Source organism: Bos indicus, chromosome 4 (assembly GCF_029378745.1).
Source record: "Bos indicus isolate NIAB-ARS_2022 breed Sahiwal x Tharparkar chromosome 4, NIAB-ARS_B.indTharparkar_mat_pri_1.0, whole genome shotgun sequence".
In the NCBI taxonomy this organism is placed as follows: Eukaryota; Metazoa; Chordata; class Mammalia; order Artiodactyla; family Bovidae; genus Bos; species Bos indicus.
In genome coordinates, this window is record NC_091763.1 from 76929431 (window position 1) to 76942685 (window position 13255).

Genomic DNA, 13255 nt, shown 5'->3' on the forward strand with positions numbered 1-13255 from the left:
GCGAATACGCCCCGCCCCGTGTGCGCACGCCCCTTCGGCCCACACGCCCCGCCTCCAACCCTTCAGAGCCGCTGAGAACGAGCCTGCCCTCCTCGCCCCTTCAGGACCGCGGGAGCGCGTCTGTCGCGCCCTTACGCACCACCACCCACGCCCGTCGGGGAGGGCCAGAGCGCGCCTGCCCCGCCTTCAGCCCGTCCTCCTGCCCCTCAGAGCTACAGGAGCGCCTCCAGCTTTTCAAGTCTGCCGCCATCTTTACGGCAGCCAACTTCCCAGCCTGCCTCGCGCTCAGGGAGAGGGAGCTCGGGCCGACAGGATACGGAGGGCGGGGCCGGCGGGACGGGTGGGACCTGTGGGGAAGGTAAAGGACGGGAAGAAGGTAGGGCGTGGTTCTATGGGAGGGGTCCTGTGGGAGAGGAAGGCGGAGCTGACGAAAGGTACAGGACCGGCGGAGAGGGCGGCGGGGATAGAAGGGCGGGGCTTGCGGAAAGGTGAAGGCGGGAAGCCAAAGGCCGGGCCTGCTCGAGGAGCCGGGCCTGGGGAAGGGGCGCAGAACTACAATCTTTTCTTTTCTCCCTTTACTTTCCATTCCTGCAGGCACTGGGAAGACTTCCTATGTTCCAGACTTCCTATTCAAACCTGTCAGGGAAGTTTCAATGCAACAGAACACGTCCGGACCCTACAGAATAAAACTTCGAACTTTAACCAGTCACCTAGAAGTAACAGCAGTCTTACAATGAGATCCGGACGGATTGGTTTGCCCAAAAGTACACTGCAAATTGGAGTTAGCCGCAGCAGGCCCTGAAGAAGGCGATGGCAGCCCACTCCAGTACTCTTGCCTGGAAAATCCCATGGGCGGAGGAGCCTGGTGGGCTGCGGTCCATGGGGTCGCTAAGAATCGGACACGACTGAGCGACTTCACTTTCACTTTTCACTTTCATGCCTTGGAGAAGGAAATGGCAACTCACTCCAGTACTCTTGCCGGGAGAATCCCAGGGTCGACGGAGCCTGGTGGGCTGCTGTCGAACACGACTGAAGCGACTTAGCAGCAGCAGCAGCAGCAAGCCCACTTTTTTGCCACGACTACGCTGCCAGTAAGAACCTTGCAGCACAGGTAGCATGTAAACTTACAGCAAACAAACCGCTGTTTGCCTCAACTGATCTTTTTAAAGAGTATTGCCTCCTGTAGCAGCGGTCAGTAGATTATCTCTCAGCTTCACATTCACTCTCAGTTCTCATCGCGGGATGGACCTGGGCCTTTTGAGCATTAGTCCTTTGCCAAGTAACCCAGTGTGAAGCTTTGCCAGGAGAAACTGCTTGGAGGCAGTGTGGGAGGGAAGGGGCTTTGTTACCTAGATTCAGTGAGTTTTCTTGGCAGGCACATGCCTAAAGAGGCCTCTGAGGCGCGCACCTTCCTACATCAGGGGTAGTTTGTCCAACTCTGGGTTTGCCCAAGCACTTGACGCTGCAGTGGGGGCCTGCCAGCAACACCCAGCAGCCGGCAGATTCCTCCAGTACTCATCTTGAGAAATTTTATATCCGGAGTGGTCAGCAAGACCCCCTCCATGAACAGTTTTCCCTGCACTCTAGAGCAGGGGTCCCCAATCCTCTGGGAGGCCTGTTAGCAACAAAGCCACCACACATCAGGAGGCGAGCATTGGGCCAGCAAGCCAAGTTTCATATGCCTTCCCCATGGCTCCCATTGCTCACAGTACCACCTGAACCATCCCAGCTACCATGCCCGTGGAAAAATTGCCTTCCACGAAATTGGTCCTTGGTGCTATGCCAAAAAGGTTGGGTGCCCCTGCAGTAGAGGGTAGACTTCAGCAAGCTTTGCCAGCACCTGTCTGCCATTCCGTGAGCTGTAGCTATGCTATCTCCAACAAAGTCTGGACCTCAGCCCCAGGGGGAGGAAGAGCCTGTGTTCCCTGCAGTAGCCTTCAGTATAATAGTTGCTCCTTATATCTACTATTCTTGTATTCAGAGTTCTCTTCGCCTTTAATACCGATTCCCTTGTTACCCTAATTTTCTGTTATACTTAATAATTCTTTATTAAGTTTTCCTACACTGTTTCTATCTCCTGATTGAACCCTATTTGATAAAGATACCAAAGAAATGAGTGGTCTCTAGTACTCCCTGAAGGCATTAGGGATTAGGCATTAGGCATTCCAGTCCCTTTGGTACATAAAGCCAAAGTGTGGGAAATGACTTTTCAATCTCCCTCCTGCAATAATTAAGCTTCCCACATTAACAGACACAAATAATGCAATGCATTCAGTGGTTATTCCCCCACCATTCACTGAAAAGAGGCCTGATATTTTAGATCTTCCACTAATGTACCTTTGCATACTCATCATGCTATAATGTTGTAAATAACCCTACTAAAACTTCCCTTAACCTAGTGTTAGGAAAAACTCACTCAATTCCTGTATTTCTCCCTTGCTTTTTTCACACTACCATATTTACACTTCTGACACCAGATGTGTGGGCTTTTTTTCCACACCAAGCAATTTTTTGACACCAGCTGTCTGTCCTATATTTAAATCAATTCTGATACAGCAACCTGTAGAGACCATTGGATCTCACTGGTAAAGGGCTCAGTTCCACAAGACTGACCTGCATCCCACTTCAGATGACAATTAAAAGCTCATATTGTTACTTGTACTTCTGACTAAGCAGCTATAAATTGGAAGTTCCCAGGATACCCTCCTTGAACGCAAATAATACGTTAGAATGGTTCACAAAACTCAGGAAAACAGATTCCTTATTGTTTATCAGGGTTGTTAGTTTGGCTGTGCCAGGTCTTAGTTGCAGCCCCTGGGATTTAGTTCCCTGAGCAGGGATCAAACCCAGGCCTCCTGCAGTGGAAGCGTCAACCACTGGACCATCACTGAAGTCTCCAGGTTGTTGTTACTCTCTATATATTCTTTTATATATATATATATATATATATATATATATATATATATATATATCCTTTCAGAGCCAAATCACTAGCTTTATTTCAAGGCATTCATCCCAATTGATTTGGAAGAATAAAGAAGTTACTCTTTGGAAATGTGGTTTTATTTTTATTTGTTTTTGGATGTGCTGGGTCTTAGTTGCTGTGTGCCAACATTCTCTAGTTGCCGTGAGTGTGGCCTACTCTCTGCTGCTGCTAAGTCACTTCAGTCGTGTCCGACTCTGTGTGACCCCATAGATGGCAGCCCACCAGGCTCTCCTGCCCCTGGGATTCTCCAGGCAAGAACCCTGGAGTGGGTTACCATTTCTTTCTCCAATGCATGAAAGTGAAAAGTGAAAGTGAAGTCGCTCAGTCGTGTCCAACTCTTAGCGACCCCTAGTTGCAGCAATTGGGCTTCTCACTGTGGTGGCTTCCCTTGTTGTGGAACACAGGCTCTAGGGCACAAGGGCTTCAGTAGTTGTGGCTCATGGGCCCTTGTGTGTGTGCTCAGTAGCTGTGCGGCTCAAGTTTAGTTGCCCCACTGCATTTGGAATCTTCCAGGACCAGGGATTGAACTTGTGTCTCCTGAATTGGCAAGCAGATTCTTAACCACTGGACCATTGGGAAAGTCTGAAGATGTGGTTTTAGAAAAAGTTCTTTTCAATATTTGTAGTTAAATACTGCTGACAGGTCTGTCTCTGTTTGTGCCAGCCTCATGCAGCCTCCTCATATAAGGCAGTTGAGCTTTGATTTTGTGGTTTTTAATGTTTTGGTATCATTTTTTATTACTTGGAGCATCTTGCCCTTTCTAGTGACTTTTGTTGGTTATCATTTCAGAAAAAAAATTTTCTTTCAGTCCTTGGCAAGTCCACCATTTTTGGTCACACACACACACACACACACACACACACACCCTCACATCCATACTCTGACCCTTCATAACCATTTACTTTCCTGGTTCTCTTTGATTATTTAATGGCAGTGACAGAATGGAGAGAGCAGTAAATTCTGAGCTTAAACAACCTGTATCAAGCCCTAACCTTCTGTGAGATCTTCAGCAAGCCATTTAACTTCTCTAGGTTAATTTCTATGTTGGGGCTTCCCTGGTGGCTCAGAATCTGCCTGCAGTGCAGGAGACCTGGATCTTACCTGTGTTGGGAATATCCCCTGGAGAAGGGAATGGCTACAAACTCCAGTATTCTTGCCTGGAGAATTCCACAGACAGAGGAGCCCAGCAGGCTACAGTCCATGGGTCACAGAATCAGACATGACTGAGCAACTAACACTTACACATTTTTCACACTTACTTTCCATGTTAGCAGACTGTTCCTACTCTGTCACATGACATTTAACAAAATAATGGGATTTGAGTACTATAAACTGAACATCATCAATTCACTTTAGTTGCTCAGTCGTGTCCGACTCTTTGCAACTTCATGGACTGCAGCATGCCAGGCTTCCTTGTCCATCACCAACTCACAGAGCTTACTCAAACTCATGTCCATCCAGTTGGTGATGTCATCCAACCATCTCATCCTCTGCCATCCCCTTCTCCCGCCTTCAATATTTCCCAGAATCACAGTCTTTACCAATGAGTCAGTTCTTTGCATCAGGTGGCCAAAGTATTGGCGTTTCAGTTTCAGCATCAGTCCTTCCAATTAATATTCAGGACTGTTTTCCTTTAGGATGGAATGGTTTGATCTCCTTGCAGTCCAAGGGACTCTCAAGAGTTTTCTCCAATACCACAATTCAAAAGCATCCATTTTTTGGCACTCAGCTTTCTTTATAGTCCAACTCTCACATCCATACATGACTACTGGAAAAACCATAGCTTTTACTACATGGACCCTTGTTGGCAAAATAATGTCTCTGCTCTTTAGTATAATGTCTAGGATGGTCATAGCTTTTTTTCCAAGCAGCAAGCATCTTTAAATTTCATGGCTGCAGTCACCATCTGCAATGATTCTGGAGCCCCCCAAAATAAGTCTGTCACTATTTCCATTGTTTCTCCATCTATTTGCCATGAAGTGATGGAACTGGATGCCATGATCTTAGTTTTCTGAATGTTGAATTTTAAGCCAGCATTTTCACTCTCCTCTTTCACTTTCATCAAGAGACTCTTTAGTTCTTCTTCACTTTCTGCCATAAGGGTGGTGTCATCTGCATATCTGAGGTTATTGATATTTCTCCTGGCAATCTTGATTCTAGCTTGTGCTTCATCCAGCCTGGTTTTTCACATGATGTACTCTGCATAGAAGTTAAATAAGCAGGGTGACAATATATAGCCTTGATGTACTCCTTTTCCTATTTGGAACCAGTCTGTTGTTCCATGTCTAGTTCCAACTGTTGCTTCTTGACCTGCATATAGATTTCTCAGGAGGCAAGTAAGGTGGTCTGTAATTCCCATCTCTTTAAGAATTCTCCAGTTTGTTGTGATCCACACAGTCAAAGGCTTTGGTGTTGTCAATAAAGCAGACGTAGATGTCTTTCTGGAACTCTCTTACTTTTTTGATGATCCAACAGATGTTGGCAATTTGATCTCTGGTTCCTCTACCTTTTCTAAATCCAGCTTGAACATCTGGAAGTTCACGGTTCACATACTGTTGAAGCCTGGCTTGGAGAATTTTGAGCATTTGCTCAAGACTGGGAGCTGACTGTGGCTCAGATCATGAACTCCTTATTGCCAAATTCAGACTGAAATTGAAGAAAGTGGGGAAAACCACTAGACCATTCAGGTATGACCTAAATCAAATCCCTTAGGATTATACAGTGGATGTGACAAATAGATTCAAGGGATTAGATCTGATAAACAAAGTGCCTGAAGAACTATGGACGGAGGTTTGTGACATTGTACAGGAGGCAGTGATCAAGACCATCCCCAAGAAAAAGTAATGCAAAAAGGCAAAATGGTTGTCTGAGGATGCCTTACAAATAGCTGAGAAAAGAAGCTAAAGGCAAAGGAGAAAAGGAAATATATACCTATTTGAACGCAGAGTTCCAAAGAATAGCAAGGAGAGATAAGAAAGCCTTCCTCAGCGATCAATGCAAAGAAATAGAGGAAAAGAAAGACTAGAGATCTCTTCAAGAAAATTAGATACCAAGGGAACATTTCATGCAAAAATGGCCACAATAAAGGACAGAAATGTTATGGACTTAACAGAAGCAGAAGATACTAAGAAGTGGCAAGAATACACAGAAGAACTCTACAAAGAAGATCTCATGACCCAGATAATCACGATGGTGTGATCACTGACCTAGAGTCAGACATCCTGGAATGTGAAGTCAAGTGGGCCTTAGGAAGCATCACTATGAACAAAGCTAGTGGAGATGATGGAATTCCAGTTGAGCTATTTCAAATCCTAAAAGATGATGCTGTCAAAGTGCTGCACTCAATATGCCAGCAAATTTGGAAAACCCAGCAGTGGCCACAGGACTGGAAAATGTCCGTTTTCATTCCAATTCCAAAGAATGGCAATGCCAAAGAATGCTCAAATACTGCACAATTGCACTCATCTCACACGCTAGCAAAGGAATGCTCAAAATTCTCCAAGTCGAACTGAATATATTTACTACGTACTAGACATAAAAATGGGCTTCCCAGGTGGCTTTAGCGGTAAAGATAGCCCCCCAACCGCTCCTGCCAATGCAGGGCTGTAAGAGACACGGGTTTGAACCCTGCATTGGGAGGATGCCCTGGAGGTGGGCATGAAAACCCACTCCAGTACTCTTGCTTGAAGAATCCCATGGACAGAGGACCCTCGTGGGCTACAGTCCATGGGGTTGCAAAAACCCAGACATGACTGAACCTACTTAGCATGCACACATACATAAAATGAGTTTCCAGTATTGCTTCCTTTTCTTTACAGAACTAAGTTCTTGCTTTCCTAGCCTGATGTTGAAGACTTGAATATGTAGTTCTCATATAAGACTCTTAAAATCCCATTAGTACTTACGGTATCTCCAACAAGCCATGCCCTTGCTAGTCTCAGTAACTTCCAATGTGCTTTTCTAAGCCTGTGTGGCAGAAATACTTGCTGAATTCTCCGGCAGTCCAGTGGTTAGGACTCAAGTGCTTTCCCTGCTGTGGGCCAGGATTCAGTCCCTGGTGGAGGAACTAGGATCCCACAAGCTGCGCAGTATAGCCAAAAAAATACACACACAAAAAAACAAAATTTCCTCTCAACTCAGAGAACCTCTCCACAAAGTTAGAAGAAAACAATTTTATTATCGGATAAGCATTAAACCAGAATGTGATGCGCATCACAATGAAAAAAAATGCAAACACAGAAATCCTACTCTTCTATATACCTAAAAGCACATAACCCGTTACCCTAGGCAGCTTATGCAATTTGAAGTCAGGCGACAAGTGGGCTCTTAACCTTCCAAGACACAAGGAGATCTGAGTTTCAGTCCCTTGACAATATTTCAGAAAGAGGGTTCCCAGGCCCTTTGAAACATAATCTTGAGTTGTGAGCGGCCTTCGGCCTGAACCAGCCTGCCCGCGCCCCTCTCCCCGCCGGCTCCGGTACTCCGGTTCCTTTGCTAAGCCCGCTTCCCCAGTCCCTCAGTCCCCGCCCCGAGATAGCAGTAACTCGGCGCGTCTCCCATCCACTTCTCAGGACAGCTGAAATGAGCAGCTAAAGCGTACCCCGCCTCGCCCGGCGCTCTCGTGACGTCATCTCCTGGCGCCGCCACGTGATGCACGTACCGTTGCCGGCGGGCGGCGTGATGACGCAAGGAGAATGTGCGCGGCTGTAGGCATGTGTGATTGCGGTGGTGAGGGTACTCCTGGACGTTGTTACCATCCACTGCCATCGAGGGTGCCAGCTGGTGCCTGCGACCTGATGAGTACAGGTGAGGATCGTGGAGGCTGGAGGTCCTGCTAGGGTGTGACGTGCCGGGCGCTGGACCCAGTGGGAGCTGGCGCGCTATCCCCAAGTTGTCCCGCTCTTGGCCCCGTCGGTCCGGTGCGCATTCCGGGTGCTCGGCCCCGGCGGTTTGATCCCGCGGTTGCAGGGGGACTCTAACCGATCTTCTCAGAGTCCTGTTTGGAGTATACGTGCGGGTTTGGCGGGCGGCGCCGGCAGGAATAGGGTCTTGGGTATGGCCTCCCAAGGGGCGAGAATTAGGGAGGCTATACGAGACCTGCCTCTAGCTGACTGTATGCCCCTTCCAGGTGGACGACCCTCGGCTCCTCCGCAGCAGAGCTCCTGTAAGATACGCTGGTAAGTGACGCTACTCCGGCCCAGCTCCCCGCTCCCAGAAGTGGGTCCCTGTTTTTGGTCTGCAGTTCCTAAGTATTCTCTGAGTAGTAAAAAAAAAAAAAAAACCCGAGAATATGGAAGACAGAGCTATTTTGTATAATGATGTGATGGTGAGGGTTTCATCTCGTAAGAAATGAAGTTAAAGTTAACCCTGTTCTGTCAGCTTCTTGATAAGGTTGCCTGCCCCAGGGCCATTTCCCTCACTCTCTGAGCCAGAAGAGATTGTTGTCCCTCGTCTGTCCTTCACTACTGTCTGTCTTATTTGTGTCCATGGAAAACCCAAGTAGGCCTAATTGAACCTCATGATCTCTTGCAGGTTCTGGTGCAGGCTGGTGCTCAGTGAAAGTACTGCTGTCTGCCCAGAGCTTTAGGGACTTGAAGGAATGTGGGCCGCAAGCCTCCAGCGTGCTTGGGTCTGCAGTGACCCTGTGCATTCCTACAGTGCTTGCAAGAAAATTTTGAAACGGTTTGAGGCCTTGCCCTGCTCCATCCAGAGCAAGGTTATAGAAATTTCAGACAGTTGCCTGTTCCCTTCCCTATCTGGCATTCTGGTCAGCGCACAGACCTGTACTGTTTGATGTGGTGACCACTCAACACATATGGTTACATTTAAAACTCAGTTTTTCCTTCACACTACCTACATTTTAGGTGCTCAGTAGCCACATTTGGCAAGAAACTACTATATTGGACCATGCAGATTAGAGAACATTGATTATCTTTGCAGAAATTGTTTTGGACTTTAGGTGTTAGCTGTGTTGCAGGCTCTTTGAAAATTTTATTATATCTTTCAAACAAAATTGTCGCAGAAGAAAATGAAGCTCAGAGGAAGTGGTAAAGGTGGAGTTAGACTAGTAGCAGGGAGTATAGAGTAGAAAGAAAGAATGGGGATAGGCCCTGCCCTGAGGGACTGACATACAGGCTGTTACTATTAGCTGGTAAACAAGACAGACCCAAAGGCTAAGTTCTGCAACAGTGCTGGGTACTCATGGAACTTACAGAGGATGAGGTCAGTATGCATTTATTGTAAAGGAAGAAGACCTCATGGGCTAGGAGGGCACAAATGTTAGTTGAACTCTGTTTTGCGCCCAACTTAATTGGGCGCAAAATCTTAAATCTTTGAGGACCCTATTTAAATCTTTGAGGACCACCATAAGATAGCCTTAGGTCAATGCAGATGAAGGAGTCATGGTCAGAATTGTGTGCCCAACTTTCCTAACCAGAAAATGGCAAGTCAGACCTCTCCAATCCTACAGTCTGCTCTTTTCCAGAATGCCAGACAGGGAGGGGAGAATGAAATCCAGAAATGGGTAGGAAGTTTGGATTGGAGGGAAATGCCATTGGTGTGAGGGCTGTTGGGTCCAGGCACAGAAATGCCAGGACGGAAAGAGTGACCAGCGTGGTCATAGCAGGAGCAGCACAGCTCCTGTGCTCCTGGACAGTGGGATCACACCACACCTTCTCCCCTGAAGGTCAAAGCTTCTAGCAAATTTGGATCCGTCCCTTCAGTGCAAGCGTTGAACACGCCCGTCTCCTGAAGTTGCTGTCAGAGGCACTTCTCGGTGAGTCTCATGTTTCTGCAATCCTCGGAGTGAGATGCTAGCTGCCTTTTGACTTTATTTTCAAAGATATTCAAGTAACACACAGCCTTGGGACGTTTGACGTAGTGCCTCTAGGGCAGAGAGCAGGTGTGCCTGCTGTCTGGTGTAAAAGATTTGGCTTTCCTGTGCTCAGAGAGCCTTTTCTGTGATGCATCCCACTGCATGTGCAGGTGCCTTCTGGCTCCCCTTGTGTCACCTGTGGGAAATGGGGCCAGTTGGAGAACACTGATGCTCTGCATGTTGCTGTGGTTAATAAGCAACTCCTACCAGCATCCATGTAACTGACAGGCATACTTTGTCACCTGCCTTTGGTTGTGGGTATATTAGGTCCTTCACAGTTCCTGACAGGCACTTCCCCCAACCCAGCAGACTCTGCACTGTGTTCCTGCTCCAGCTTCAGCAGCAGACATCCCAGGATGTGAGAGCTAGAAGAGACTTGAAAGGCGAACCCTTCTGTGGATGATAGATTATTCCAGGGAATCTGCAGTGGTGAGTATGCCGGGTCTGTCCTAGCAGATCATTTCTATTCATTTGCTGTAGGTCTCCCTGCCAAGAGGTTCAAAACCATCCACTTAATTTAATAATCCCTGGCTATATCCTTACATCACTTTATTTTTACAGCAGGCCTCCATGCTGTTTCCAGCTTGTTTTAACAGATGAAGAAGTGGGAACTGAGGTGGTGGCTTGCCTGCATTGATGCCCCTGGTGAAGGTGCAGCAGAATTTGAACTCAGGCCTTTGCACCACAGTTTTCTGAAGAAGTTTAAATCCTCACTTGTTCCCCTTCCAGGAGTCAGGAGTTTCTGGTTCTTGGCCCAGCTGCCATGTGCACATCCGACTGACCTCTGACCCCAGGTTTGGATGCCATATTGTCTACTTCCAGAACAAGGATCTTCGCTATACATCGGGACCCAGGCCCCTCTGACATCTCCTGAATGAGAAGCGATATTTAATAAAACAGTTTAAAATTTGTAATTCAGCCCAGTCTCTGTTTCTCTTTTTTGTGTGTTAGGTACAAAGAGGAGGGCCCTGCCCTTCCTGAAGGAGTTTCAGCCAAGTTTGAGGGAGCCCCTGAGGTGTCCCCCATTCTCATTGCTTTTGAGACTGCAGAGTGGTTGATAGAGCATTAGGACCTGTCATCAGGAGCTGTACCTTGCATCCCAGAGTGGGTTCCACTGGCTTGACAGGGTTCTCTGGCTCTTGTCCTCTATACCAGTGTGGGTCAGACTCGGTTACACACCGAAGTATTGAGACTCCAGCGTGTGGATTGATACTTTTATGATGAGTTGCTCCATCCTCATGATCTTTTTCATCTGATAAATTGTTTTATAATTGAAGTCTATTTAGCTTGTTATTGGTGGTCTTTTCAAGGAATGTCAGCAGGTTAGGCCAAGGCTGATTGAGCCAGAAAAAGTTAAGTAAGCCATATTTACATTCAGTTTGTTACTGATGTCATGAATGGAAAAGTACCAAAAGGTTCCTTCACCCTGAGTCACTGCAGCTACATCCTGAGGGGGCCGAGGCAGAAAGCCTCTCTCACACCTCAGAACCGCATACCAGGGGAAACCCTCCTGACAGCTCCCCGGTAGACGAGAAAAAGAGGTAGCAGCTCCTCACAGGTACCCTCAGGCTAGGTCATGTGGCCTTTGCGGATATAGGTGGCTCCAGGGCCCTTCGATGGACCTTTCCCTGCAACTAAAAACTAGCGTGCTCTGAGACATGGCGAAAGTAAAAGCAAATCCTAAAATGGGTACAGCTGTGTAGGAGAGCTAAGAAATAGGAACTGGAGTCCTGCTACACAGGTCAATGGCATCAGCAAGGGAGCCAGAGCAGGGGTTATTGAAGGGACTGGTTAGAGGGTGGCATCCTGAAATTGACCTAGATAACCAGTGAAACTTAACCCTCAGCCCCTAGGAGCCCCTCCCAGCTGTCCTTCCTCACCCACCTGTTAGCTAGTCACTGCCCCAGATTGTCACACCCTTCCCCGGGGGAAGTGGCAAATAGGGCCGCCACTTTCCCTGCCTGACAAGAGGCAGGGGCCAGCAGACCCAGAGGTCCAGTCAGATTCAGGAGGGGAAAGGAGTTTTGGTGTGCTGTCATCAGCCTCGTGAGATAAACGAGGTACTGAGTGGGGAAGTCCTTTTGCAAGCTGTCAGAGTGTAGAGAGTAGTCATGATTGCAGTTCAGGGTCACAGCAGTAGGATCTGGCAAGCTCCACCCACAGGCCAATCTCCAACCTAAGAACAATCTTGACATCTTTACATGGGAAAACTATTCTGTGACATGAAAATTTTATCAAGTTCAGGTTTCAGTGTCTCAAGTTTCACTGGAACAACCATATCATTTTTTACGCGCGTTAATTTAATGTAAACCCCGGGCCAGGAGGTTGGGGAGGCCTGAAGGTTGGGGAAGTGAAACCTTGAGGCTCTGTGAGAACTCCCCAGATACTCCTGAACTTTGGTCTGGAAAACCCTTCAAAAGCACCAGCCCAAGAGGCAGGGGATGAAGGGGGTGACTTTAAGAGACTGGGAGGATAAAACCTGACCAGAGTTTGCTCAAAAGAAGCTCCAGGCCTGGCACAGGGTGGAACCAAAGCTTGATCCTAACAGAAGGGTCCCCTCAGAACAGTGGTGTGTAATAATGCAAGGCTTGGTTTTTTCAGGCATTTGAAAATTAGCACTTTACAATTTTGATGTTGTTAATTCAGTCACTAAGTCGTATCTGACTGTGTGACCCCATGGACTACAGCACACCAGGCTTCCCTGTCCTTGACTATCTCCTGGAGTCTGCTCAAACTTACGTCTATTGAGTCATTTTAAGGTATTTGAAGCGAAAAAAAACCCTTGCATATCAAACAATATTTCAAAATAAACTAGCTCTTTGAGTACAGAATCCCAAAGGTAGTACAGAGATGACTGAAATTTGGGAAACATTGTCCTCCCTGTGTGAGGAGACGGATAAGAGAGAACCGTCCCGTCCTCAACCCCAATCCTAGACCCCACGTTGTCAAAATCTTAGCTGGCCAGTCTGGCCACTTCTAAAGGTGCTGCGTGGTCTAGAGCAAAGTCAGGCCACACCTCTGTGCGGTGAGGACCGAGGTGGGACGGGGGGCTCCTGAAGCAGTTCCTGTCCTTACTACTAGAGGGACAGGCAGGTGGTCCTCAAGGACACAGGACTCTTCCAGGAAGCATCCAGAAGCCTGGAAGACTGAATGTCAGCATGATGAACCCAAAACATCAGGCCCCTGGTCGTGGCGGGGTATGCCGTGAAGCTGGCTTTGTCATTTGTCATTTATCCTGGCGTGGTCTCGCACACTTCGAAAATTACTGCCTGGGTTTCTGCCCCAAAGGCCTGGGTATCAGCATTCTTTGACTTTTTCTCAAGGTACAATGTGCCTACCCTAAAAATCCACCTAGTGTTGATGTTGAGGTCTGAGAGTTGACAGACACACAGAGT

The 13255-nt window shown here is 47.6% G+C and overlaps 1 long non-coding RNA gene and 1 other non-coding gene across 6 annotated transcripts; both read left to right on the forward strand.

Annotated features, from left to right (window-relative positions):
• Positions 1-31: 31 nt before the first annotated feature.
• LOC109557530 (uncharacterized) lies at positions 32-10778 on the forward strand. Of its 5 annotated transcripts, none has more exons than XR_011566275.1 (6): positions 32-376; positions 595-7792; positions 8115-8163; positions 9672-9761; positions 10170-10289; positions 10590-10778. It is a non-coding gene; the product is annotated as an uncharacterized lncRNA (long non-coding RNA). The 5 variants fall into 5 exon arrangements; XR_011566278.1 differs by having other exon boundaries at positions 32-358; positions 10167-10289; XR_011566277.1 differs by having other exon boundaries at positions 32-358; positions 10422-10778.
• On the forward strand, positions 8593-8724 carry LOC139182846 (small nucleolar RNA SNORA9). Its single transcript, XR_011566415.1, has one exon. It is a non-coding gene; the product is annotated as a small nucleolar RNA SNORA9 (small nucleolar RNA).
• Positions 10779-13255: the final 2477 nt, after the last annotated feature.